The sequence below is a fragment of the Notamacropus eugenii genome, chromosome 4 (assembly GCF_028372415.1).
Source record: "Notamacropus eugenii isolate mMacEug1 chromosome 4, mMacEug1.pri_v2, whole genome shotgun sequence".
Lineage (NCBI taxonomy): Eukaryota > Metazoa > Chordata > Mammalia > Diprotodontia > Macropodidae > Notamacropus > Notamacropus eugenii.
In genome coordinates, this window is record NC_092875.1 from 429,807,840 (window position 1) to 429,835,199 (window position 27,360).

The following is a 27,360-nucleotide window of genomic DNA, read 5'->3' on the forward strand; positions in this document are numbered from 1 at the left end:
CAGGGTTGATAAGAATTTATTTTTAGATGGTGCTAAGAATCCTTGGAGATTTACAAAGAAGATTTTACAAGATCTTTTCTTTATATAATTATCAATTTTCCTTTGAAAATACCTAAGTAAATAATTTTTAAAAGAGTATACAGAAATAATCTTCATAATTTTTGTGAGTGATAGCCAAATAATTTTAGGTGAAGCTTCCTCTTAAATAACAGTATTTCAGAATATTACAGCATGAGGTTAGCAAGGCTTACAGAATGACCTAACAGATTCATTCTCTCTTTTTTTAAACAATACAATTCTTAATCTAACTACATTTAGATTATAGGAGAAAATGCTGATGGTTTACCAGGTTACACAGAATAAGAAACTTTGGGAACATAACAATACTCTAGACAATACTAATACCGATACACAGAAAATCAGTCATTTCAACAACACTGTCATTCCATATAGGCCACATCTAAAAACCATAAAAAGTTATGAAATATGAAGCAATTACATGTAATTAAAAAGATAACAAAAACAATTAATGTTTATATCATGCTTGCCTATGCCAAGCGCTGTATTATGCACTTAATAATCCTGTGATTTTCATGATTCTCATGAAAGTAACTCAAAGACAGAGTGGGCAGAGGTAGGTAAATTTATTTATATGTCCAGATGTGGGTGCTGTTCACACAGAACCTAATAGAAGAGAACAGCTCACCTGTACAGTAGAAGCAAAAACAAGTTTAAATATTGTTTGAGCGATCAGACCTCCCCTTAGAGTCAGGATTGGTCCAGACTCCTCAGATCTACAATCTTTCTGATATTCCTATTACACAGCAATTCTTGGTGTGTTCCATCCTCCCAAACATGCTTCAACTTAGATAGCATGATCAGAAAATGGAAGGATAATTTTATGCAGAGTGTGTCAGTTATTATGCATGTAACTTACTAAATGAGTGCAGCTGAGGGAATACCTTGGCCTCCTCTTCCCCTCACGCTCCTGGAAATGCAGGACCTTGAAACTTCTGTTGATCAGTATTCTGTTCAGCTACTATTTAGCTACTAAATGTTTCATTCAGTGGAGGACAAACAAACTTTATCTCTTTCTTTCTCCCAACCGTGACCCTGAGGAGTGGATACAATTATTATCCCTTTTTTACAGAACAGTCACAAGAGCAGGCAGAGATCTCAGTGGTAACTGAGTCACAAAGGAAGTACTTTGTTGCTTTCGTGGTACTAAGAAACCGAGCCAATCAGATGGGCGTCTTCTTAACTGGCTGATGCCTGAGTCCTGGGGAAGCAGTGTGTGTACCGTGGATACAGTGCTGGCTTTGAGTCAGGAAGACCTGGACTTGAGTCATTGTTCAGATAATTAATTCCTATAGGACAAGTGATATAACCTTTCTCAGCCTCAGTTTCCTTACATGTAAAAGAGAGGTAATAATAGCACCTATCTCAGCAAGTTACTCTGAGGACCAAGTGAGAACATGGATAAAACTCTTTGAAAACCTTAAAGCAGGGGTAAGTTAGGTGGTACAGTAGAAAGAGCTCTGGCCCCGCAGTCAGCAGGATGAGTTCAAACCTGGCCTCAAACACTTACTTCCTGTGTGACCCTGGGCATGTCACTTAACCTCAATTAACTCTCCCCCACCAAAAAAAATTACTATTATCATTATAAAAAAATCTTTTTTTTTTTTTTTTAGTTTTTCTTGAAGATGATGTGCCTAGTCTAGAATCTGTTGATGAAGATGGGCTGTTGCAGCAGTTTTCTTGGACTGCCCGGAAACATTCCCTTCCGCAGCAGCTTGACTCTGCAAAACAGGTCAGTCTGATATTCCTGCTCTCATGACTACCAGTGCAGCACCACAGTCCCCTGATTAGACCAAGGAAAGGTCTTAATCCCTTTAAGTTTTCTGCTTTAGCTTGCAAGGGATTGCCTTTCTCCATGAGGGCAGCTACTGGGTCTCTCATTTCTCTTTGTGGAGAGAAACAGGTTCTTTGTACTATCAGTACTGTTTGTACAAATTTGACCTCAGACCCTTACGAGCTGTGTGACCTTGGGCAAGTCACTCAACCCTGACTGCCTCCGTGTGTGTGTGTGTGTGTGTGTGTGTGTGTGTGTAGCAAAGTTATTGAGATCAAACAGAATTTGATGGAGAGATATGAGAATGCACCCCCCAACCTCACAGCTGTGGGAGGTCCACAGGTGCTACACAACGGCATTGCACGCAGAGTTTTTCAATGAATTGATCAGTTGTGCTGCCTTTTTTCCTCTCTTAAAAAAGTACCATTTGTCTCCTGAGATGGCTTTCTGGGAGGGAGAAGGGAGAGATACATGAGACAACTATGGTGATGTAAAAAACAGAAAATGTCAATAAAACCTTTTTAAAAAAAAGTTAATAGGTAAGAAGCAATCATGCTTTGGCATGAAGGACTCTCCACCCTATCTCTCCAACCCCAACTCCCAGATAGTATCCTTCCCATGTACTCTACACTCCATCATGGAATGCTGTTTGTTGGTCCTAGGATATAACTTGGTTTTTACCACCTCTCTACCTCTCTGTCCCTGGGCAGCCTGGAAGACATTCAGCAGTGCTATTTTCCAACTTGAGCTCAGGAGGAGGAAAAAGTCCATTTAGGAAACCAATTTCTTGATTTTTCTCCCTGTAGTGTGTCTTGGATCTGAGAACTGAATTCAGCTGCATCAGAGGACAACTTTAACAGAAAGAGAAGAGATTATTGTGACAGTTGTCCAATATGGTTCTAGTTAGGAATGAGATGTTGTGAACAAGTTGACTCAGTTCTTGAGCAATGATCAGGTGGAATACCCTTGGAGACCAGCTCAGTCCTCCATTATATCCAATATCATGGCGATGAAAGGACAAGGCAAGATGAGGGCTTTTTCAAAGGTGATTTTCTTCTTCTAAGGCAATTTGTTCAACCTATAACTATTATTGTTTTATTTTCTTAATAAAGAGTAACTGAGAAATACTATTTTAAAATATGTTTTATGTAGTTCTAAGTGTATCCTGTGGACATTCTTTGCTCTGAGCTCAGGATAGAATGGATCAGCTACATCTCTTTCCTTTCTTTTTTGCCTCCCATCCTTTGACACATAAATGCTACCTGATCTAGGACACATAATTTGGTGACAGATTGAAGCCCCTCATTTTAAAGTTTCTCTTGATCTTCAGAAAGACAGAGTCTATGACCTCTGAACAAGTCCCTATTAAATCTTCTCAGTGAGCTTAATGATTTTCCATTATTAGGGAATAAATGACCAGGGCTCTTTAAATGGTTCATTCTTAATGTGAAGTGGAAAAGAATAAAATACAATAATGAAACTAACATAGCACTACTGTGGCATGAAATTATGTTTCCCTATTCCTCAGAACTCTTTTAGGCCTCTAAAGGTAACATATGGTAAATAAGAATGGGAGTTGATCAAGGGAAACAATTTCAGAAGAAAATCCCTGCCATAATTTGTCTCCAAGTGATTAGAATATTACGTTTGCTGAATTTGGGAACATGAATCACATTATCAGTAGTCTCTGGAAAGGGAACTTGGCATGTTGTCTTGTCCTCATCTGTAATGAAATGATCTGTCATTCCTATGATTTATTTTTGATCCAGAAATTTTTTAGGATTCCAATGCTTAGCCTCTAGTTGATTTTTAATGCTTTTTAGAAAGCAACTATTATTCAATATAATTTTATTGTGTTATAGTCAGTTAAAGTTGTCTTTTTGATTTGGGACTAGGGCCTTGGCTTCAGTATAGCAGGAGATCAGGATTCAGTCAGGGGCCACATGGGGATTTTTGTCACGACAATTTTCCCAAACAGAGCAGCTGCTGTAGATGGAAGACTCAAAGAAAGTAAGAGAAATCTCCTGAGATATAATGAAAATAAGGCTTTGACTCAATGTGAATCTATGCCTGCAAACAAAAGGGAAGAAGGGCCAGTTGCACTGTAATCCTTTCTTGCCTTCCCCTTGAGGTTCATGACCACATGAGAAGTCCTAGTGCATAAAAACCAAGAAACTTGTTAATCAAACATGCAGTCACTTTTTTTCAGCAGAGGAATTCCTTTGTGGTTGAAGTTTACTAAGTTTTATTTAATCATATATTATATTAGAAACTAGGATTATTCCTTTATGGAGATAATCTAAGTGTCTTTCTTTGAGTCTTTGGATTGAGACAATAGCCCTTCATTAATAAAGCCAAAATTGGGACCCAATGCTGGGACTTTTTAAAACAGCAGTTAGCAAGCCCACTTTGCCATGAACAGATTTCCTTTCCTCAATGATTAACTCAGCATTTTCCAAGTTATTTTCAAAACTGGTAAGAATAGTTACTTAAACTGGCTTCAAAGGCTATTTAAGTATTACTACATCGAATCAATAAAGAGTTAGCTAGAGATTCTCCACAGCAGGAATGATGGTAGAAATTTGTGCTTGAACAAGGTGATGTGGGCAGACTGAATGTTTCTAGGGCAGATGATGATTTATGTGTGTTCATCCTTTGTTGCCGAAGAAGACCATGACATCAGAGAAATAATGACATGACTTGCACTTGACTTTGTTTTGAGTGAGGGAAGGTTGTGCAGGTCACCAGCCTCACTTCTCCTCCAGAGCCATCTGAATCCAGTGACCAGATATTCCTCAGGATGACTGGAGATGACCCAGGATGAGGCAATTGGGGGTAAGTGACTTGCCCAAGGTCACACAGCTAGTGAGTGCCAAGTGTCTGAGATGAGATTTGAACTCAGGTCCTCCTGACTCCTGTACTGGTCCTCTATCCACTGCACTACCTAGCTGCCCCAAATGATGATTTATGCATCTCTCTTAGAGGAATGATTAACTCCCTAGTGGAGTTTTTGTCTTTAGTTTCAGAACAATATGAAACTGTCACAGAGCATTTCTATAATGAACTGCTAGCTTTCAGTTCTTGTGCTTAAAGCTTATCTTGCTCAACAGGGCCAGGTAGAATGAGCCTAAGATACAGAAAGGATCAATGACTCAAAATACTTCAGGGTTCCTAATCCTCTTAAATACAGTCTCCAAATATTTTCTAATATAGCATGCTTTTCTCAAAAAGTACATGTGTGAGCTTGGACAAGTCACTTTACTCCTCTGGGACTCAATTCCTTCATTGGTAGGATGAGGGAACCACTAAAGTCCCTTCCAGCTCTGGATGTATATGTGACAGAAGTGGGCAAGAGCAGGCTAGTAACAGATGTGCAGGAGGTCATAGGTTTTCATTTTCTATGATGTTCCTAAGGAACCACAGGATAATGTTCCTATTAAACGATTCAGGACAATGTTGTGTTCTTGTACTCAAAAGCTGTAACGAGGGTTTTGCCTTAAGGCTCCCCAGTGAAGAAAGCCCTGAGAACTCTTGTATTCCATCAGCAGGGAGAAACAACAGAGCTTAACATGAAGTTGGCAGGAAGAATTAGTTAAATAAGAAATTATCATGGCTATGCCTTAGGTGAATTATCCTTAGCCTGTAATCCTGCTCCCTTCCTTGGAGATAGCCTCCCCAAGGGCCAGGTGATTTCTTGGGTCTTTCCCCACAAATAGCCTTGTAGCCCTAGATCCACACCCTATGAATCAGCATATGCCTAGTTATGGATGTTGGAGTATATGTGGGAAGTCCTTCCTCTGGGGAAGTACTTTTCATTTTCAACCTGCTATTCCTTGTTGGGCCATTTTTTAACTTTTTGTTCCTCTGGTGCCAAAGGACAGATGGAGTCATGCATGCCACATGGTTGAGACTGGGCACTAAACTTGTGTGTAGATGTGAAGCAGGAGTCACATCTCAGAAGAGTCAACAAGATATTCAAAAGCTTTTTCCCATCTTCTAATGACATAATCAAGCAGCTCTGGAAATGCCCTGGCCATTTTTTTTTTTTTGGATGAAGAAGATGTCTCTAGGATTATTAGGGAAAAATCTGACATCACATAGCAGGCTCAAAAGGATCATAACAATGGCCTTCAAGCTCAATGATTGAGGGCCTGGAAATGTCAACAAGAAGACAGGCACTGGAAAATTTGGTGATTTCTAAAGGTGCGGCTACCTTGGTCTTTGGGCTTTAGAGCATAGTCTTTGTCCCTCAGAGCATAGTCTTTGTTCCAGTGTGTTCAGTCACTTCTGCCCAAGCATGGCAGTGACTTGGGCAGCTTGGCCTCCTATACATGCAAGACTGACTTGGCAAGTGCTTTGTGCTAATGCTTCATTGCTGCTGTTAGGGAGTGATGAAAAGAGAATACCTCTGGTGCCATCACACTTTAACTCCTGGCAGTAAGGCATTTATTGCCAAACAGAATTTCTAGCAAATCAAATCTGTAGCTTACACACCAGTAGAAGGCAAGCCCTGTGAGGGAAGGGACTAGCATCTGTTTTAGACATTTGATCCCCAGCAATTAATGCAGGTCCCCAGTGGATGCTTAATGAATGCTTGCTGAAATGAGTCACATAGTGTTTCTAAGAGTTTGTTTTCACCATAGACTAAGGTCCAGGATGGCTCATGAAGATTTCTCCCTATCATTCAATGACTGGTTTGATTACTACCCAAGGAATTAAGAAAAATAAAAATAACTAGTGGAAAAATAAAAGTTATCTTATGCCAACTAATAAATCAAGCATCTTGTCCTGATGGCCCAGTCATTATATTTCTATAGGCTCTAGATGAATGTTAATTTGGTCTTGCTTTGATTATTAGGGGATGAAATCCTAGGCTTCAGTGAAGAATCCCTACAGCGAAAGAACCACCAAGAAGCCATTCAGACTTTTAAGGTAAGAGACCTGTTGACCTATTTTGTTTAAGAGTATAATTAAATTTTTCTTTCTAATGAACTTAGCAATCATCAAAAAAATATTTCAGTAAACAAAGAAAACCAGAAACTTGAATAAGAAATTTAATTTATATAAAGTTTGTTTTTAAGAAGCATGTATTTATATGTGTATATGTACATATATGTATATATATATACACACACATATTTCAGGATATATATTTTAATAAGAGTAACAAAAGTGCTCTTGGTGTCTCTTTTGCAATTCTTTTTTCTGTGAATTTTTTAAAAAATATTTTATTGATGCTCTTTTAAAAAAACTTAATTTTTCCTTAGTGTTTTCCAATTTGGATGGGATTGTTTCCCCCTCTTGGTATAACTGTGCTCTGATTTCCTACTTTCTTGATCTTGTTTCCATAGCAACTCAAGAAAGGTGTTGTGACCCTGACTGTATTCACAAGGTTATGCAGCCCAAGCCTTACTCCATACCCAATGCCCATGCTAATGAGACAATCCAGTTCCCCAAATTCTAATAAAAGTGGAACAACTCCCACACCCCGCTCAGATGAAGGAGATTCTTTCTTTTGGGGTCAAAAAGGCCCAGGACCCAAGGACAGGATTATCATGAAATTCACACTCAACAAAGATGATGTGATGTACTCCCCAATGGGTCCTGTTTTCTTGTAAAGACTATTTAAGCCTTTGTTCTCTCTTCATTTTCTCCCAAGTTCCATCTGAACTTCAGAGTTCACACTCTCATGGAAAAATTCACTTTCTTTGCATGGTGAAAAAAACTAATCTGCCACCAGAGTCACATGGCACCCTCTTGATAGACACTGGGATCCTAAATGGCACATAGAGTCACTGTAGATAAGAGCAAGAATCCCAGTGACAAACTACTTAAAGTCCCATCTATCAGACAATGAACAATATATTAGATACTCTGATTCTGAAGCTAAAGAGAAGATTTTAGAAATTGTTTTGAAAACTCAATTCAGCCAGGCTTGGTGGCACATGCCTATAATCCCTGTTACTGGGGTGGTGGAGGCTGATGGCTTGCTTGAACTCAGGAGTTCTGAGCTTCAATAGGGCTAAAACCAATATGTTGTCTGAACTAAGTCGTGAACCAATCTGGTAAACCTCTGAGAGTGGATGACACCAGGCTACTTAAGGAAGGAGCAAACCAGTTCAGGTCAGAAATAGAGCAGGTCAAAGCTCCCATGATGGTGGGCTGTGGGATAAAGTCCATGAGTATATACATTGCCTCTCTAGACTAGGTGAAATAGGGAGACCCCAATTGATAAATGGTCAAAGGATATGAACAGGCAGTTTTCAGAGAAAGAAAGTAAAGCTATCTATAGTCACATGAAAGAATACTCTAAATCACTATTGATTAGAGAAAGCAACTCTTAGGTACCTCATAACATCAGATTAACTAACATGACAAAACAGGAACATGATCAATGTAGAACATGATCAATGTTGGAGAAGCTGTGGGAAAATTAGAACACTAATTCATTGTTGGGAGAGTTGTGGACTGATCCAACCATTCTGGAGAGTAATTTGGAACCATGCCCAAAGGACTATAAACATGGACCCAGTAATAACACTGCTAGGGCCATATCCCAAAGAGATCATAAAAATGGGAAACGAACCTTGTGTGTATTCTCCTATACTCAGACTGAGGAAAATGTTGAGCAGAGTGATGTCAAAGATGAGGCATCCAGACAACATCATCTTATATTGAACTTGCCTCATCCCAATTTGTTGGACTGTGCCCCTAGGGGACTTGTTTAAGTGGTTCCTGGGGCAGAGCTATGCCGAGCTATTCATAAAAAGCTAGCAAACACTGCAAGAAGGCAAACTGCTTAAAGCTCCTCATGTCTCTGAGTGCCCTAAGGTAGGCTGAGGATTGTTAGTCAAGTATTACCTACATCAGCCTTTTGGGTTTCTAGTAATCTCTTGTAATATATTATTAGCTGATGGTCATTGTGAATTTGAACATTAGAAAAAAGCATCGACAAATCATCCAAAAGCACATCAGCAGATTTTTTTCTTGATTACTTGAAATGTATTTATATATGTGTGTGTATGTGTGTTTTCTTTCATGAGATCCTAATATAATGATTCTTTTTTGAATGCTTCCATATGTCCAAAGTCTACCAACTGAGCCTACTTAAATTCTTAGATAAAAGAGGCTTTGTTTTATAAAGCAGAGTTCCCTGTCCCTAATTTAAAGGGAAAATAGACAGTTCATTCCAAACTTCTCATTAGCTCAGTATGAAATGTTTTTGCAAATTCTTGAGCAGGTTTTTATGAGCTATTTTCTATGAATTATTTTTCATTAATCATTTCAAGGTGGCAGGAATAAAGAAACCAACAGTAAAAATTATTTTGTCTATGGTGCTTCTGAAAACATCAGGGTAGATGGGCAGTGCCCTGTACCAACATCAGGTCTAATTGGTATTGAGTTGTTGTGAATGATCTGCAGTGGTATCAGTATCCAAGGGATAGGGGTGTCATTTTTCAGTTTGGGTGAGAAATTTGTCTTTGAATATATTTCTGTCTCATGCCTCTCATCCCTCAGTAGAAAGTTGATGGCCATCAGGTATTAAAACAAGACATCTCTTTTCAAAGGTTGCCAATATGTGGTTTCATTTTGCTGAATTATATTTGTTGCAGTGGAGTGTTCTATTGTAAAGTGGCAGAAGAGTCATTGAGAAGAGATACTAAGTAAATATTCTCCTTTACCCAAGAAATCTCTTATAAAAAGCCAAGTACTAATTGAAATGCTCTTTTGTTTGCCTCCTTAGTCCTGGTGACCAAATCCTGGAAGCAGATTCCATCAGCTTCTGCCATGCTTCATTAAGTGAAGGCTATGACATCTTGAGTGAGTGTGGGCCAGGACCGGTTAGCCTGATCATTAGTGAGCACTCAAATCCAAAGGTGAAGTATGGAGAGCTGTCCCTTGGGTTTAAAAAGTATCTATTGTGGATTTCCCAGCCAAAGGACATATACTTGGGATTACTTAGTCAGGAGCAGTGCTTCCTTCACATGGCATGAACTTGCCAGGTCCCCATTATGACCAACAGAATTATGCTGAATGTTCTATGGAAATGGAAGAGTTACCTTTTGTTTCACAAAAAAGTGTGGTGAAATTGTCCAAGAACCCCAAATCCAAATGCCACTTCTCATGATTTTCTTGTATCACTCTCATTTCTCTTCCCAATTTTTCATCTGCTTCTCTTACTTGATTTTCCAAATCCTCTTTGAGTTCTTTCATGGCCTGAGACCAATTCATATTTTTCTTGGAGGCTTTGGATGGAGGAGCCTTGACTTAGTTGTCTTCTTTTGGTTGCATGCGTTGATTTTTCTTGTCATCAATGACATAAGAAAATACCTGTTCACTGAATAAGTAAGAATTTATAGTCTATTTTTTTTCTCCCCTGTCTGCTCATCCTCCCAGCTAATTACCTGAACCTTGAACTCCTCCAGAAGCAGCCTCCACTTCAGCAGTGGCTGCAGCAGCTCTGGAGCCAGGCTGGGGCAGCACTGGGCTGGAGCTGAGGTCAGACCATGTTCCCCTCTCAGCTAGGTGAGATACCCTTTCCACTGACCTTCAAAGTTGTCTTTGCCTTTTGTGGGTTGAGAGGTCTGGAAACCGCCACAGATGCCAACAATTCAATCCCCTAAGGCCTGCTCTAGCTCCATGCTGCCAACATACAGAACTGCACTCTTCTCCCAGTCCTGTGTGATAGACCCTTCTTGTCAATCTTCCAGATTGTCTTGGTCTGGAAATTTGCTTCAGTCTGTCATTTTATGGCTTTTGCTGCTCTTGAATTGTTTAGAATCATTTCTACAGGTTTTTTGAGGGGTTTAGGGGGAGAAGCAGGTTCCTGCTTCTACTCTGCCATCTTGGCTCCCCACTCCCCCCACCAACTGCCACTTTTAGAAAAGGAGGAAGGCAGACAGTATTTCCAAATTTGACAAGTGGATCAAAACACCAAGTCTGTGGGGTAGCCAGACCCAACTGGGACTAGTTCATTTTGAACCAATAGGATGGAACAAACAAAACTGGTCTTCTGTTGGGCTAGAAGGTAGACCTTGGTCTTTTTGGCACTCTGTCTGGTAGAGGGCAAGATTGATGGCCATCCAACTTTTTTTTAAGCATACAATGTTTTGGCAGTGTTATTAATAACTGCAGAATTACATTCCCCAATTGATAAATGGTTAAAGGATATGAACAGTTTTCAGAGGAAGAAATTAAAGATATCTATAGTCATATGAAAAAATGCTCTAAATCACTATTGATTAGAGACATGCTAATCAAAACAACTCTGAGGTACCACATCACACCCATCAGATTGGCAAACATGACAGAACAGGAAGATGATAACTGTTGGAGATGTGAGAGAGTTGGAACACTAATTCATTTTTGGTGGAGCTGTGAGCTCATCCTGGAGTTCTGGAGAGCAATTTGGAACTATGCCCAAAGGGCTACAAAAATGTGCATACCCTTTGACCCAGAAATATCACTTCTAGAACTGTATCCCTAAGAGATTATAAAAATGGGAAAGGGTCCCACATGTACAAAAATATTTATAGCAGCACCCTTTGTGGTGGCCAAAAACTGGAAATCAAGGGGATGCCCATCAATTGGGGAAATGGCTGAACAAGTTGTGGTATATGAATATAATGGAATACTATTGTGCTATGAGAAACAATGAACAGGAAGACTTCAGAGAGGCCTGGAAAGACTTATATGATCTGATGCTGAGCGAAAGGAGCAGAACTGGGAGAACTTTGTACACAGCAACAACCAAAGGATTTTTCCTGGTAGACTTAGAACTACATTGCAATACAAGGACTTAAAAAATTCCCAATGGTCTCTTAAGGTAAAATGCCTTCCACATCCAGAGAAAACTATGGAATTCAATCGCCAAATGTAGCAGATCATTTTCTTTGGTATTACATTTTGGTTTGTTATGTGATTTTTCCCATTCATTTTAATTCTTCTACACAACATGACTAGGGTGAAAATGTATTTAATAGGAATGTATGTGTGGAACCTATATAAAACTGTATGCTGTCTCAGCAGAGGGGAGGTAGGGGGAAAGGAGAGGAAAAAAATCTAAGTTATATGGTAGTGATTGTAGAACACTGAAAATAAATAAAATTAGTTTAAAAAACAGACTTTCAAATGCATAACAAAAATAATAAATGCAACAAAAATAAAAAAATTGCAGAATTATTGCTGCCCTCTTAAGAGTCACAACTTCATAGCAATTTGCCAGATTTTTTTCAGTTATGCCAAATAGACTAAGTTATGATTAGCAGTAAATAAAAATACATTCCAAAAGGTTACAAAAACTTTCTATTTTTCCAGAGAAAAGTATCATGGTTTTGGTAGTGTTGCTGTTGTAGTTTCTAATGAGAGGCAGCAGGCAAGTCTGGTTTAGTAGATAGAGGACCTGTCTTAAATCTGGTACAACCTAAGGTAAAGTCCTTCGTGTGACATTTACTGTGACCCCAAGCAAGTCATCTAATCTTTTTGGTAATTCTACACATCCCTCTGCATTGGTAGAAGCAGTTTCCTCACAAAACCTTCTCCTCTCCACAGATCCATTTCCTATCTCAAGAAACAATTTTTTCAGGATCAAATCAGAGGTAACCAATGACAAGTAATGATCCTTTGAAGGGAGGCATAAATAGATGGTCAATGACATAAGAGCTATAAGTAGAATACTTTTTCCTTAAGATTTGGGTTCACTGTTTGGAGTTTAATTTCTTCGAGGATTCCAGAGTTAAGTGATATACATGAACCAGTGATCTATAGAGCATTTTTATCTTTCTGTCTGCGCACTTTGCTAGTGTCTAGGGCTTAGCTCATAAAATGCTCCAATCAGAAAAAGAAATCTCTTTTGACTCTGAAGAGGTTTCCTTCTCTCAAGGAGAGCTTCACTTTTTGATTGAGGACTTAAGAGTGTGTGATCAGGAAATGATGAGTTTCTCCTTTGAGCTAAGTGTATCTCTGCCAATAAGAAAAAGAAAAGGTTGGTTTTGTGAGCTATTAAATGTCGGACTTCAAATTCCTTGGATGGTGGGGTCTTACTTCCTCTAAACTATGAATGGAATAAATAAAATAGGACCTTTCAGATAAACTGTATAGAGCAGAATGTTTTTACAATTTATCAACATCCTTTAAAAAAGCAATCCTGGAGAAGCAGTATAGTGGAATAACATGGGGCAGCTTCTTGCCTTGTATGACTGTATCGAATTCTTGTGTTAAATTTTTAAAATTCATATTAGAAATCTTCCTGCTAATCAACAGAGTGATATCACTGGATGTAGCTGAAAATTATAATGCTGTATTAAAATGCTAAAAACCATAAAATACATAGGATAGACTGACATTCTTCTTCACAGACTTTTCATTATAGCCCTCCCTACATGCCCATTCTAAGAATAGGGTTCTTTTTCACTTGTTAATCTTGAGGACATCTCCATCTACATCGTAGATGATTCAGGATCTTAGGAGCATAGATTCAGAGCAAGGGACTTTTATTTATCTACTGGCACATCTCCAAAGGAAGGAACAAAAACTTTGAGGTCATTAGCACCTACCTGTCAGGACCACTTTGAGGATAAAATAATTGGAAGTATCCAAATGTAAAGCATTTTTCAAACTTTAAGGCATTATATACATGCTGGTGATTATTATCTGATCTAATGCCTTCATTTTACAGAGGGAGAACTTAAGACCCACAGAGTGATTTTCCAAGGTGATTTCCCAAGGCAGAGCCAGGATTTGAACCCAGGTCCTTCACCACACTGCCTAGCTCTATGGTGATAGGAAGTACTAATGTATTAGTGATTGATAACCATTTTTTAATTGAATAGACATTTAAATGATTAGGCAATTGTGAACTTAGGCTACAACTTAGAGTAGGAGCTGGGGATATTTCTTTCCCTTCTCCTCCCTTCCCCATGTTGAGGGCCTCTGGGTTCAGCATCAGAACCTTATCACCCACAGCACTGTCTCAAGTGATCTTGGTGTTGAGAAAAATGAAGAGATTCAGAAGTGTGTGTGTGTGTGTGTGTGTGTGTGTGTGTGTGTGTGTGTGTGTGTGTGTGTATGAGTGTATGTTTATGGCAGGGGGAGGGCAGGAATGAATAGGACAGGTGGCACAAGGCTAGAGGAAGGTAAAGAAAACTGGGTCATAGGACTTATCAGGTTGGAGGGTACTTTTTCATTTTGCAGACAAAGAAACTGAGGTCCGAAGAGCAATAGTGATTTGCCAGGTTCAAAGATCTAGTCATTAGAAGAACCAGGGTATTGACAATTCTATCTTCAAATCCACTGTCCTTTCCACTGGGAAAAGAAGGTGAGGATTTGTTGTCTATCCTATCGTTATGTTTCCAACAGAAAGATAAATGTAACCTGCAAAGCAATGGGTAACAGGGAAAATGTCCTACATTTTTTGACCATGTTATGAACTGAGGAGGGATCTGTGATCCTATCAATGTGTGCATCCTTTTCACTATACAGATAATAGCCCATCCATATCTTAATCATATCCATTCTCAGATTATTGGCTTTCACATCTTGCAACAGTCAGTGTGAGTTTATGAGCAGTTCTGCCATACCCTCCCAAACATTTTTCCTTCTTCATTTCAGAAAACATTGAATTTAGAGACAGAAAATCTGGATTCATATCCTGACTCTGGTACATACTACCTCTGTCTCATCAATCCAATTATTCGACCTCTCTGAGCCTCAGTTTCCAGAGGGGAAGGACCTGATACCCTCTAACTCTAAATTCTAGGATCTATTCAATTTGCTGCTCCTGATTTGCGATGCATTGAAAAACCAGATGTTTGAGATCAATTAAACTGTAGTTAAATGCCAGACTGAGTAGGGTTTCAGCAAAGGCTAGATTATCCATTAAATAAAGTAGATGAGCCTTCTGTCATCGCTTTGGATTCTCAGAGGTCTCTTTGGATTATTATTCTTGGATGGATCATGGTTACATGAGGCTGCTAGTTAGCAGATTTCTAGATAGGTAGACAAAAATGTGGTATGAAATAGCAGATCCATGGTTCCTGACTACTTTTCTCCACTGAATTTCTTTCTGCCTTACTTATTTTTCTATTGATTAATCTTTTGCTCTTTGGTCCTCTTACTTATTAGGGGGCAAAGAAAGTAAAGAGTGGGATCAGGAGTCAGGAAGATCTGAATTGAAATTCAGCTTCTGATTCTTATTGGTTGTTTGACCCTAGACAAGTTTCATCTGCAAGATAGGGATAACACCTGTCTTCCAAGGCTGTGAGGATTAAATGAGATATCTGCAAACCGTTATAGCCATATGTATATGCTAGATTTTTTTTCTTTTGGCAAGCCTACTCAAGAATTTGCCCTTTCTCATCTCACCCCTCTTTGATCAATCTACTCTCCTTTTGCCTCTCTGTTTCTCTAACAATTTTGGTATCGCTCAGTCTCATGACATTGCTAATGGGCATTTCAGCCCTCAGAATGACCTTGGATAAGCCAAGTAAGGTGTGTTGCCCACTACCAAATGCAGGCTAGTTTATATTTTTAGTTCCAACGTGACAATTTCTCTTAGTGAGTGTTTCTGGGATACCTGAGTACAAGTCATAAGGATATCTCAGGAAAAATCAGAGTATATCTCAGGAAAATGTATTTGTTTCATGGGCTTCATCTCCCTGGGAGGTCAGTAAGGCCCTGTTAGCTGAAACTATTTTGCATTTTTGTTATGGTCAAAGCCATTTTTTGTTTAATATATTTTCATGTTGCCCCAGCTTTCAGGACAATAGTACATTCTGTTACTGAACATTTGGGTCTTGATAATTTTCATGTTTTTCCAAGACAAATACCACAGTGATTTTCCTTTCTTCTGTTACTCCAAATGATTGCTGAGTTGCATTCTGGGATTAGTTGAATTGTTTGAGGGCAGAGTGGTTGAGGTACTGGACCTGTATCTGATTCTACTTCTATCTCATGCGAAGCAAAATGGGCAGGACTTCTAAACTGTTTTCTGGAATGAAGGGCAAGGGTCTCTTGGCATAGTTAGAACTCTACAAGAAGCAGTTCATATGTTCAAAAAAGTCAACAGCATTATTATTTTTTTTCATGTCAAAGAAATAACACTTAAAGTTGCAAATGCTGAAAGTCTGGAATCATGGTAAAACCAAATCAAGGAGAAAACCAGCCAGTGTTTCTAAGGCTGATGTTTTTCCTGGTTCTTTCATTTAAAATTAGGCTTTGCCTTCACTAAGGGTTGTATGTCTAAGGAAAATGCTTAAAAAAAAAAAACTTCCACAAGTATTTTTCTATGAATTTGAATAAGGATGTTGGAAATACATTATGTAAAACTCAAAACATGATTATAATTTTTCCTTCAGTGGTCAAACTTCATACCTAATGCCATTTCAATCATATGCTTAAAGATTAAAGCCTATCTCTGAATTTCTCTCCAAAGTATCACTTTCATTGCTTACATATACTATTTGGATACTTTAAAAAGCTATATTAAGTCAAAACCACATCCCCCTATGCTTTTGTATTCAAAAATCAGTTTCACGAGAACTTTCTAAAAGTTCAAGTGCTGATGACTCAAGTACGCAAATCACCACAATAAGCAAAAAAATTATCTCAAATTGGAATTGACTAAAAATTAGAATTCTAAAGATAAATTCTCTTAGATCACATTAAAAGAGACAAAGGAATAAGGGGCTAATTGTATACCCCCAAATTTTGCTCCAGTTAAACAGTAGTGTATTCATGTCTGGGTGCCACACTTGAAGGACTCTGGGAAGCCATACAGTTTCAAGAGGAGGGCAACTAGAATCAATCAGTGAGCAGGTATTGATTAAATACCTGCTACATGCCACACATTCTTCTAAGTGCTGAAGTGACAAAGTCCAAAAAAGATGAAAAATGAAACGATCCTTGAACTCAGGGAATCATATCATACATCTTACCAGAGATATACAAGATGATGAAGGGCCTTAAGGTCACTCCAGAATGACTGTCAGCTGAAGGAACTGGGGATATTTAGACATAACTGCCATCAAGTGTTTGAAGATCTCTCACCTAGAAGAGGGATCAGCCTGATTCTGCTTGGTCCTAGAGAGAAAAAGAATTAGAAACCATGGAGTAGACATGTAGAAAAGATCAATTTAAGTTCAACTTGAAGGAAAACTTCCTAAGGATTAAAGCTATCCCCAGATGGAATAGACTGCTAACAACTGACAATGGGTTTCCTCTCATTGGAGATTTTTAAGCAAAAGCTATAAATATGACTACTTATGAAGTCTCTTGTAGAGAGAAGTTTTGGGGGGATGTAGGTCAGACTATTCTAATACATACAAAACACTGTGAAGTCAGTGCAGATAAATAAACCAACTCTCAAAGAGATAATTTGACCTGTCCATGGTCACAGAGTAAATGTCAGAGGCAGGATTAGAACCCAAGTCTTCCTGACCCTCAAACCCATGGTTCTGAGGAGACCTCCCAAGCTTGGCTGATCATAACTACTGGAGTTAGGGGTGAGACTGAGAGTAGGGTGGGCTAGGTATTTGTCTCATCCTCTGTCTGCCCTCATAGCAGGTGGGGCAAAGAAGCTCCTTTTTCTGTCTGTAGCATATAGCAGCAGAAGCTAAAACTGAGGATACAGAAAAGCTCAGATTGACATGTTCCATCATGTATTATATCTCCATGTAAGCAACTGAGAGGAAATTTGGCACATCAGCAAGAGTGCTGGATTTGGGGTCAGACCAGATGGTGTCATCAGCCTAGAGCCAGCATGGACCCCTGAGACCTTCTAGTCCAAAGTCCCTATTTTACTGATACAGAAACAGAAGATTAAGGAAGGTGAGTGACTCTGAGCCCAGGGTCACCCAAGTATGAAATATGTAAGTCTTCCAACTCCAGAGGCAAGATCTCCTTGTCTAAATTTGAATCCTAAGTCTTCTACTCAACTATTTCTGTTACTTGGGAAAGTTGCTCACCTTTTCTGGGACTCCATTTCTTTATTGGTAAAATGAGGGAATAGATGCCTTCCAAATGTTGCTCTTTCTGTCTCTCTCTCTCTCTCTCTCTCTCTCTCTCTCTCTCTCTCTCTCTCTCTCTCCCCACCCTCTCTCCCTCTCTCTCTCCCTCTCAATAATTTTGTCAATTTCACTTTTTTCCCTTGTTTTAAAGTATTTATATGGAAGGGGCATATGTTTTTCCATTAGGAAAAACTTCTTAAACACTCCTGATCCACTTTTTTTTTCTTTTCGTTGCTGTGGTACCCAGGAACAGGCTGAGCCATGATGTCATATGGTTCACCCTGGGCACTAATCCTGTGTGTAGAGGTGAAAGAGGACTCACAGCTCAGAAGGGTCAACAAGATATTCAAGCCCTTTCCCATCTTCTAGTGACATAATCAAGCAGCTCTGGAAATGCCCTGGCCATTGGTTTTTTTTGTTGTTGTTGTTTTTTTGATGAAGAAGGTGTGTCTAGGATTATTAGGGAAAAATCTGACATCACATAGCAGGCTCAAAAGGAGCATAACAATGGCCTTCAAGCTCAATGACTGAGGGCCTGGAAATGTCAACAAGAAGACAGGCACTGGAAAACTTGGTGATTTCTAAAGGTGTGGCTACCTTGGTTTTTGGGCTTCAGAGTATAGTCTTTGTTCCAGTGTGCTCAGTCACTCCTGCCCAAGCATGGCAGTGACTTGGGCAGCTTGGCCTCCTATACATGCAAGACTGACCTGGCAAGTGCTTTGTGCTAATGCTTCATTGCTGCTGTTAGGGAGTGATGAAAAGAGAATGCCTCTGGTGCCATCACACTTTAACTCCTGGCAGTAAGGCATTTATTGCCAAACTGAGAATTTGCTAGCAAATCAAACCTGTAGCTTACATACCAGTAGAAGGTAAGCCCTGTGAGGGAAGGGACTAGTATCTGTTTTAGTCATTTGATCCCCAGCACTTAATGCAGGTCCCCAGTGGATGCTTAATGAATGCTTGTTGAAATAAGTCACATAATATTTCTGGGACTTTGTTTTCACCACAGATTGAGGTCCAGAAGGGCTAATGAAGAACTCTCCCTATCATTGACTGATTTGATTACCACTCAAGGAACTGGGAAAAATAAAAATAGAGTGGAACAATAAAAGTCATCTTATGCCATCTAATAAATGAAGAACCTTGTGGGAGCCCATGGCTGTCATGATGGCCTAGTTAATGCATTCCTGTAGGATCTAGGTGAATGTTAACTTGGTCTTCCTTTGTGTGTGTGTGTGTTCATCCTTCGTTGCCAAAGAAGACAATGCCATCAGAAAAATGATGACTTGGACTTGACTTTGTTTTGAGTGAGGGAGGGCTATGCACGTCACCAGCTTCACTTCTCCTCCAGAGCCATCTGAATCCAGTGACCAGATATTCATCAGGATGACTGGAGATGGCCCAGGATGAGGCATTTGGGGTTAAGTGACTTGCTCAAGGTCACACTGCTAGTGACTGTCAAGTGTCTGAGGCGAGATTTGAACTCAAGTCCTCCTGACTCCTGCACTGGTGCTCTATCCACTGCACCACCTAGTTCCTAGGCCTCAGTGAAGAATCCCTACAGTGACTGACCCACCAAGAAGCCATTCAGACCTTTAAGGTAACACAATGAGAGCAGAGACCTGTTGATCTATTTTTAAAACTGATAATTCCATTTCTCTTTCATTATGAACTTAGCAATCAATAAAAATAAATATTTCATCAGACAAAGAAAACCAGCAGTGCAAATAAGAAATTTAACTTCCATAATAGGCGGTTTGTTTTTAAGAATCATGTCTATGCTTGTGTATCTACATACACACAAACATATACACATATATGTACACACATACATACATAAACATGCATATATGATATATACTTTAACAGTAACAAAAGTAAGTAACAAAACTGCTCTGGGTGTCTCTTGCCATTCCTCTTCAGTTTTCTGCAAATTTTTAAAAATGTGTTTTTACGCTCTTCTGTAAACAACTTAATTTTTCCTTATGATTTTGTGATTTTGTTGGGATTATCTGCCCTTTTTAGTGTAACTGCACTTTGCTAAGGTCCTAGCACGAAATCAATCTTCTTATCCTATCAACTGTGTATCTCCAATTCCTGATGTAAAAAAAAAGAAAGGAGGGGAAAGGGTGGGAAGGGCAGGGAATGTGCTGAAGATCATTTCTAGGGCCCCTTCCAAGATGAACATTTTATAGATAGGAATTTTAATGGGGAAAATTAGTTCTAAAAGAACTCACGATCATTTCCTTTACGGATAATCTGTATTTTAGCCCTTCTGCTGCCCTCTTCTGGTCATACTGCCACACAGCATGTCATCCAGAAAATGGGAAGGACAAAATTCACATCATCCTTCTTCCCTCATTTTTTTAAAGCAATTCTGCTAAAAGTTTTTATTTTGCATTTTTGAGATGATGGTTTTGTTTATGGAGAAAAATCCTTGCAGGAATTGTGTTAAATTTTTTTTAAGACTGCTTACTTTTAGAAAAGGGCGGGGAGGGAGGCGTGTTTGAGGGGCCAAATACCATTCAGAGGCAAAATCCATGTAAAGAGAGGAAAACGCAACATGTCTTTTCTCTGGTGTTCTATAAAGTAGTGTGAAAAGGTTCGACTGACTTAGCATCTGTGTACTTGAGCAAATCACTTCCCTTCTCAGGGCCTCAGATCCTCCTGGGTGAGATGAAGGAACTGGATTGAAATCCGTTCCAAGATCCCTTCTGGGTTTCAACGTATGGCCCTAGGATTTAGAGTATGGGAGTTCTGAATGCAAATCCTGCTACTACCCCCTAATAGCATTGAAACCACGAGGAAGTCACTTTACCTGTCTGAATCTTAGACTGTAAAATAGAAATGTTCATCCTTGCTGTGCCTCCTTTGAAGGGTTCTCATCAGGATCAGATGAGATAATGTACATCATGGACTTTGAAGACCTAAAAGTGTTATATAATTAAGAATTATGATAAGGCTAACATTTACAGAACACTTTACGTATTAGTTTCCAGCAGGAGCCTGTTATATCCAGACACCATAGACTGCTAAAGCCAGAATCAGGAAGATCTAAGTTCAAATCCAGACTATGTTATGCTGGCTAGGTGGTGCTGAAGAAGTCATTTACCCTATACTTTAGTTTCCTTGTCTATCAAATGAGGATAATAAAACTGTCTGCTTCGCACAGTTCTTTGGGGAAAAAACCTCAGATATTTGAAAATCAAACTCTAGTTAATAGTATTATAACACTAGTTTTACAATAGCAATGAACACATCATAAACCAACTGGAAGTTGGGAGCCCTATGGGAATGATGCTAACTCAAGTAACTCAAATGACTCATTTACTGGAGGTGAGTCTTCCAATCCTGTACCCAACATTTAGCGCCTTTGTGATCATGACCACATCTCTTAATGTCAATGAACTTCAGGTTTCTCATCCGTGAAATGGGGACAATGATATCTGAAGTCATTAATGATCAGGGTTATAATGAGGATAAAGTGAAATAAAATGTTCTGCCAACCTTGAACTATAAATAAACTTCCACTAACTGCTCTTGCAGTTGAACACTTAATCATTGCATGGGCCCTGAAACCTTGTTCTGGCCAGTTCTGTCAGTCACTGACCTCCTCATATTGGTGTAAATTACTTACAAAGTACATGGACCTACAGAATCTCACACAACTCTATTAACAGAGAAGACAAGTATTATTCCCTTTGAGCAAATGGAAAAACTGAGACTCAAAGCAATTAAATGACCTTGACCTTGACCAAGATCATACATCTAGAAATAAATTCTAGATCTTCTAACTCCTACTTCAAGTGTTCTTTAAATATAAGTGATACACATCCATGTACATAGACGTATACATAGATCTCAGCACTCTGTGGGGCAGCAGTAAACTGGAAACAAAGTAGAAGCCAATTGATTGAGGAATAGCTAAACAAAAATGTGGTATTACAGATGCAATGAAATACTACAGTACTGTAAGAAATGCTGAACACATGAAAAACAGAGAAGCATGTAAAGACTTACATGATCTGATGCAGTGTAAAGCTGGCAGGACCAGGAAAAACAAGCAACACAGTGACTACAACAATATAAATGGAAAAAAGAAAGTTACAAAATTACAAAGTTACAAAAAAACAAAAAGTTATAAAAGTTACAAAAAAAGAACAAGCGTGGTTCCAAAGAGATGTGAGACAACATCTGCCCGCACTCCTTTACTGAGATGGGGATTCCAGAGGTGTAGAACATTGCATGAATTGTCAGATTTTTTTTCAATTTATTGATCAATTTTCCCAATCCTTTTCTTCTCTTTTTTTCTTTTGAAAATTATTTATTCAAAGAGATTACTCTCTGGAAGAAGGTAATAGAACAGGAAAACTCAGAAAATATAAAAACAAAAGACATCAATAAAATTTATTTTAAATTTGAACAAAATTTCTTTTACTAAAAGATTTATTTTATGATCAAATGAAAAATATTATATGATAATTATGCATACTTATTGTATTAATATATTTTGCTCTACAGAAAATTTGCAATAAAAATTAAAATGCCACAAATTTATTTTTTAAAGATCAAGAGGTATGATTTAAAAATTAAATTATATTGATATATTTTGCTCATGTCAACTTTATTTCCATATACACTCCTCTCTTTCCCCCATGTCAGTGAGCTTTCACTTGTAGGAACAATTAAAAAGAAAAATGGAAAGAACCAGCATTTCAGCAAAACTGACATATCAGCCAAGGGTGATGGTATGTGCAATATTCTGTATCCATAGTGAGACCCACCTCTGTTAATAGAGGAGGAAGGGAAGTCATCCAAAGTTCTTTCTCCTAGGCCTCCTGAAATTTATATTAACTAAGATACTTAGTAAGGAATGAAATTCACTATGAATAAAAGACATGTATGTAGTGCTTTAAGATTTGCAAATCATTTCATTAATATCTCTTTTGATCCGTGTAACAGCCTTGGAAAGAGAGACTATTACTGTCCCCATTTGAAAAATGAGGAATCTCAGGCAGGCAGAGGTTAAGTGACTTGCCCAGGATCACACAGCTTGTACGTATTTGAAGCGGCACTGGAACTCAGGCCTTCCTGATTCCAGGTCCAGTGCTCTAACCCCCATGGCACTTAGGTGCCTCTTGAGTCTTTGAGCTCCAGCTAGTCTGGCTTGCTTCTTTGGGTTTGCATTCCTTATAAGAACACCAACAGAATGCTGCCAGTGCACTGGTACGTAGGGTTTGCCCTGCAGAGCCCTGATCTTGGCATGCTGTGTATAGCAAAAAAACCCCTAATTTCTGTTTTCTGGTCCAATTTAGATTTCTGGACAGGAGATGAATGAACCAAGAGCTCCCTCCACTCACCAGGAAAGCAAAGAGGCCAGTTCTTTCCATGTCTTAGATACGGCAGCAGCACATTCCCCTCTGACATTCAGAAGATCATTGCTGATCATTTCCCCTGTGGGAAACTTAGAACTCACTGCTCCACTGCTGGAGTCCTTGCCATTACCCCAGCTAGGAAAAGGAACTTTGGGGAGGATAGGACTATTCTCTTGGATAGTCTCTTGTGAATGTTGAAGGAATGGTTGATATGTCTCAGTTGGAGAAGCCATCACAGAAAGAGATTCTAGTTTCTGTTCTCAGTAACATTTTCCATAAATGATTCTTTAGGCATTTTATATATGATACATTTGAAATAGGATAGGTAGAAATAACCAGACATGGAAATGATTGTTCTTCAGTGCTTACAATGGACTTCTCCTGTGGTAGACCTGGAATGCCTCCTCTTTATGGACACTTTGAAATAGAGTGAGCTGTGAGACAGAATCACATGATCTCCACTTTAAAAATGCAAAGATGGAGACTGAGGATACAGTACAAAAGAGGAATGTACAACCAGAAGCTGAGCTTGGAAACTGGGGCAACTTCTAGTATTTTAGAGCCAAACATTTTGGGAATCTGTATAAAGTAGCAATACTTGAAAAATGATCAGTTTTTTAAGAAAAGAAGAGGCCATCTTTACATGAAACTGGGGAAAGAAACAGAATATCATTTAATAAAAAGATGAGACCTAGAATTTTTGAGATACCACAAAATCTCTAGTTATCAATAATCAGGATTAATTTATTAAGAAAACAGATCACATAAAGCAGCTTCCTTAGATTGCATACTTTTGAGGGTTTTAGGTTTTTTTGAGAGAACAGTTTTTGGTCTCAAGAATTAAATTCTGCTCTTGGCATCTCACTGATTAGTTCACAAAGTTAGATGCCCTTAGGTTTTTTAATACAAAGGTCTACTTCTGTTACAGAGAAAGATTTTCAATCCTAGACGTTGACTCTGAATATTATTTTATCCTTCAGATCAGGACATGTTTCTTATGATCTCACCTACACTTTTTGATCTCAAATGTCACAATTTCAATTTGTCATCAGATTTCAGAAATTCAGCATCCAATCCTTCAAATTGTTTTCTCTTGGCCATCATGGCTTCTGGAGAGAACCTGTAAGCCTCTTAGATTTCCTACTCTTCTCCAACCTCATTTTCCTATGACTAAGAGCTTATACATCCAGAATATATTTCTTTGTGCTTTACAGCAGTTAACTGCTTGAAGAAAGGGCATTTTCTGGTCTTTTTATTTGTTTGGTTTTTTTAATGAATACTGAATAAAAGCAAATTATAAGTTAAGCCTGAATTCATTTTCATTTGTACCCAAGTTCATAAATTTGATCTTGGGGCACTCAGGAGCCAGGTAGAAATACATTCCACTCCCAGGGTAGGAAATCTGGTACTTGGCTTCCAAAGTCACTGAGGGACATCTGCTTTCTAACTCTTCAGTCTCCTTTCTCAGGACTCATTCTGCTGAACAAGCCAGGACAAGTGAAGCCAGAGACGAAACCGTTTCAAGTATTGGACAATTGTTGAAACGTTCATGTAATATTTTAATTTATTGTTCCTTCCTTTATTATTTCTATACTGTTATATTATATATTACTGTAAATATTTAGCGTATTCCTCTATTGTTATATTTTCAATGATAATAAATTAAGTTATTTAATAAATTGTTCATTAATAATTAAACGCACAGAACATCAGTAGGGTTGTGGAAACTTGAAGTGTGTTAGAAATAATCATCTTATCAAGAATTCCATCTAGCCAATGAGTGAATTAAGAAAAAAAATTTTTATTTCATGTAATTTCTGACTGGTGACCTGGCCTTTAACCCCTTATGAAAAGGGGTCATTTTGAAGAAGCAAGCACACATTAAGACAATTACAAAACCCCTTTTATAATCCATCCAGATTTTAATATCCTTCCTGAACCCCATTGTTCAAGTCAAGGTTCACAGAAAACAACCTAAACCCCACACACCCATATGGCTCTACACCCTACATTTCCACATTTCAATTACTCACCTTTCTTTTCATCTCCATTTTTCTTTATACTTAAATAAAGGAAAGGCCAATCCATAAAATGCTTGGAGACTCCCATCCCAGGTTGTCCATGTCATCCATACTAGGAGAAAGGAATTTTCTCAGTTGCTAAGAGAATTGACAAAAGCTGTGAGTTGAAAAGTCAGCCCAGGACATTCATAATCTCTGGCTACACTTCTCACCTTTGTTCTGAGTATCAAACAGAGATTGCCATAAGGGTATCCCACCAGCACCTGAAACTCAATACATCCCAAACTGAGCTTGCTGTCTTTTCCCTTAAAACTGTTCTCCATGAATGTTGAACATGGAAAGACAGAGATGAGCTAATGTGGAATGCAGTAAGCAAAAGAGGGGAAACAACCTGTACAGCAATGATAACAGAAACATAAAAAACACAAAACTGACACTGAATGCTGTAGGCAGCTATTCATAGAAAGATGTGCCAAGCATGCCAGCAGAGTATCTTGATTTATCTGGGTTCTTTCCCACCTCAGCCCCTCCAGATACCCCTTGTGGATATGACTGGTACAGGAAAACAGCTTTCTAGGCTTCTCCTAGGCCCCAGTCCTGTGTAACCAAAATGACCAAGCTTAGAACTAGAAAAGAATGGAGAAAGTACAACCTCCTTCACTGCAGAGTTGGGGGACTATTGGTTCAAAATGAGGTGAGAAGAGATGGCTGGGTGAGTTGGTTTTGTTGAACCTTTCCTTCCATCTTTTTTCATTGTTTAAGATGAATGAATTTTAGGAGAGGAAGGAAAAGGTGTACATCTGGAAAAGAATGGTTAAAAACCAAAATGTACCCATAAGAAAATTAAATTTTAAAAAAAAGTCTTAAAAATGGTCACTCTTTCCTCTGACTTCAATATTGATAGATGAAGCCCCATGATTCACCCAGTCTCTTATGTTTATAGTTTTGGGGTTATCACTGACTTCTCTTATCCTCACCCTTTACTTCTCATTAGTCACCAAGTGCTGTTGATTCCATCTCTGCAACATCTCAAGGTCCTATCTCTTCTTCTCTTATTCCCACACCCTAGCACCAACCTCCATCGCCACCTTGTTGTACAACTGAAGTAGCCCCTTAAACAACTCACTGCTTTTGATCTCTCCCCTCTCCAATTAGTCTTTCGGGAGGAAATAATCTGTCTTCTCTGGAAAGTCAGCTCCTCAACTCAGCAATCCCCCAAGGTCCCAATTGTCTTCTGAGTAAAGGCAATACCTGACAATCAAATTTCTCCACTAGATGGCACTAAGCAATTTTCCAGTCCTTCCCCCACTTCTCTCCACAAGATCTATGCACCTACAATCAAACGGTTCTATTCTTTGGTCTCAGGCAAGCATATCTTCTCTCTGCTCTCCATTCTGAGGCTCTTCAAAACCTGCAATCCATTCCTTCATTGATTGTCACCCTAGGATGCAATATGGAAAACCCAACTCATATGCTACCTGTCCCAGGAAGCCTTCTCTATGTTCTTTCTTCTACCCCACATGACTAGCCTTCTAATACCATGCTGCCTCCATTAGGCAAACTCCCAGATGGTCACTATGAGGAGACATCTTCATCAGGAAAACTTCAAACCATTATGTGAATTGATGCAAGGTGAGGCAAGCAAAAAACCAGGAAAACAGTACATTTTAGCAATGACTAACAATATAAATAGAAAAAGTAGTAAAAATAAGTTGAAACTGAACAAGACATAATGATGAAACTTGCTCCCGAGAAAAATGTCCCTCCCTCCCCTTCTTCTCCGTAACCATCTTCATCTAGTAGCCATCATCAGGATGACTGCGTGTGGCCCAGGTTACAATGGGAGATCCTGGAGACTCTGGTCCTTTTAGGCTAAGGCCATTTCAGGTTCTCACTTTGAGTGAGGTAATGCTCATTCAGCATAAAGGTCTCTGTAAGAAGGGAGTCAAGGGATGGCCTCTTTAATGAATGGGCGTTACCTCACCCTAAGTGAGTACCTACAAAGATCTTGGCCTAAAGGGCCCAAGGTCCCCAGTGCATCCTGGGTCATCTCCAGTCATCCTGATGAATATCTGGTCACTGAATTCAGAAGGCTCTGGAGGAGAAGT

The 27,360-nt window shown here is 38.9% G+C and overlaps 1 long non-coding RNA gene across 2 annotated transcripts; it reads right to left on the bottom strand.

Moving 5' to 3' along the window:
- On the bottom strand, positions 1-26,813 carry LOC140501871 (uncharacterized). 2 transcript variants are annotated; one of them, XR_011966399.1, is made up of 5 exons: positions 25,265-26,813; positions 21,877-21,931; positions 20,675-20,783; positions 16,786-16,930; positions 1-1,367 (listed from the first exon to the last, which is right to left on the bottom strand). It is a non-coding gene; the product is annotated as an uncharacterized lncRNA (long non-coding RNA). The 2 variants fall into 2 exon arrangements; XR_011966398.1 differs by having other exon boundaries at positions 1-16,930.
- Between the last annotated feature and the right edge of the window lie 547 nt (positions 26,814-27,360).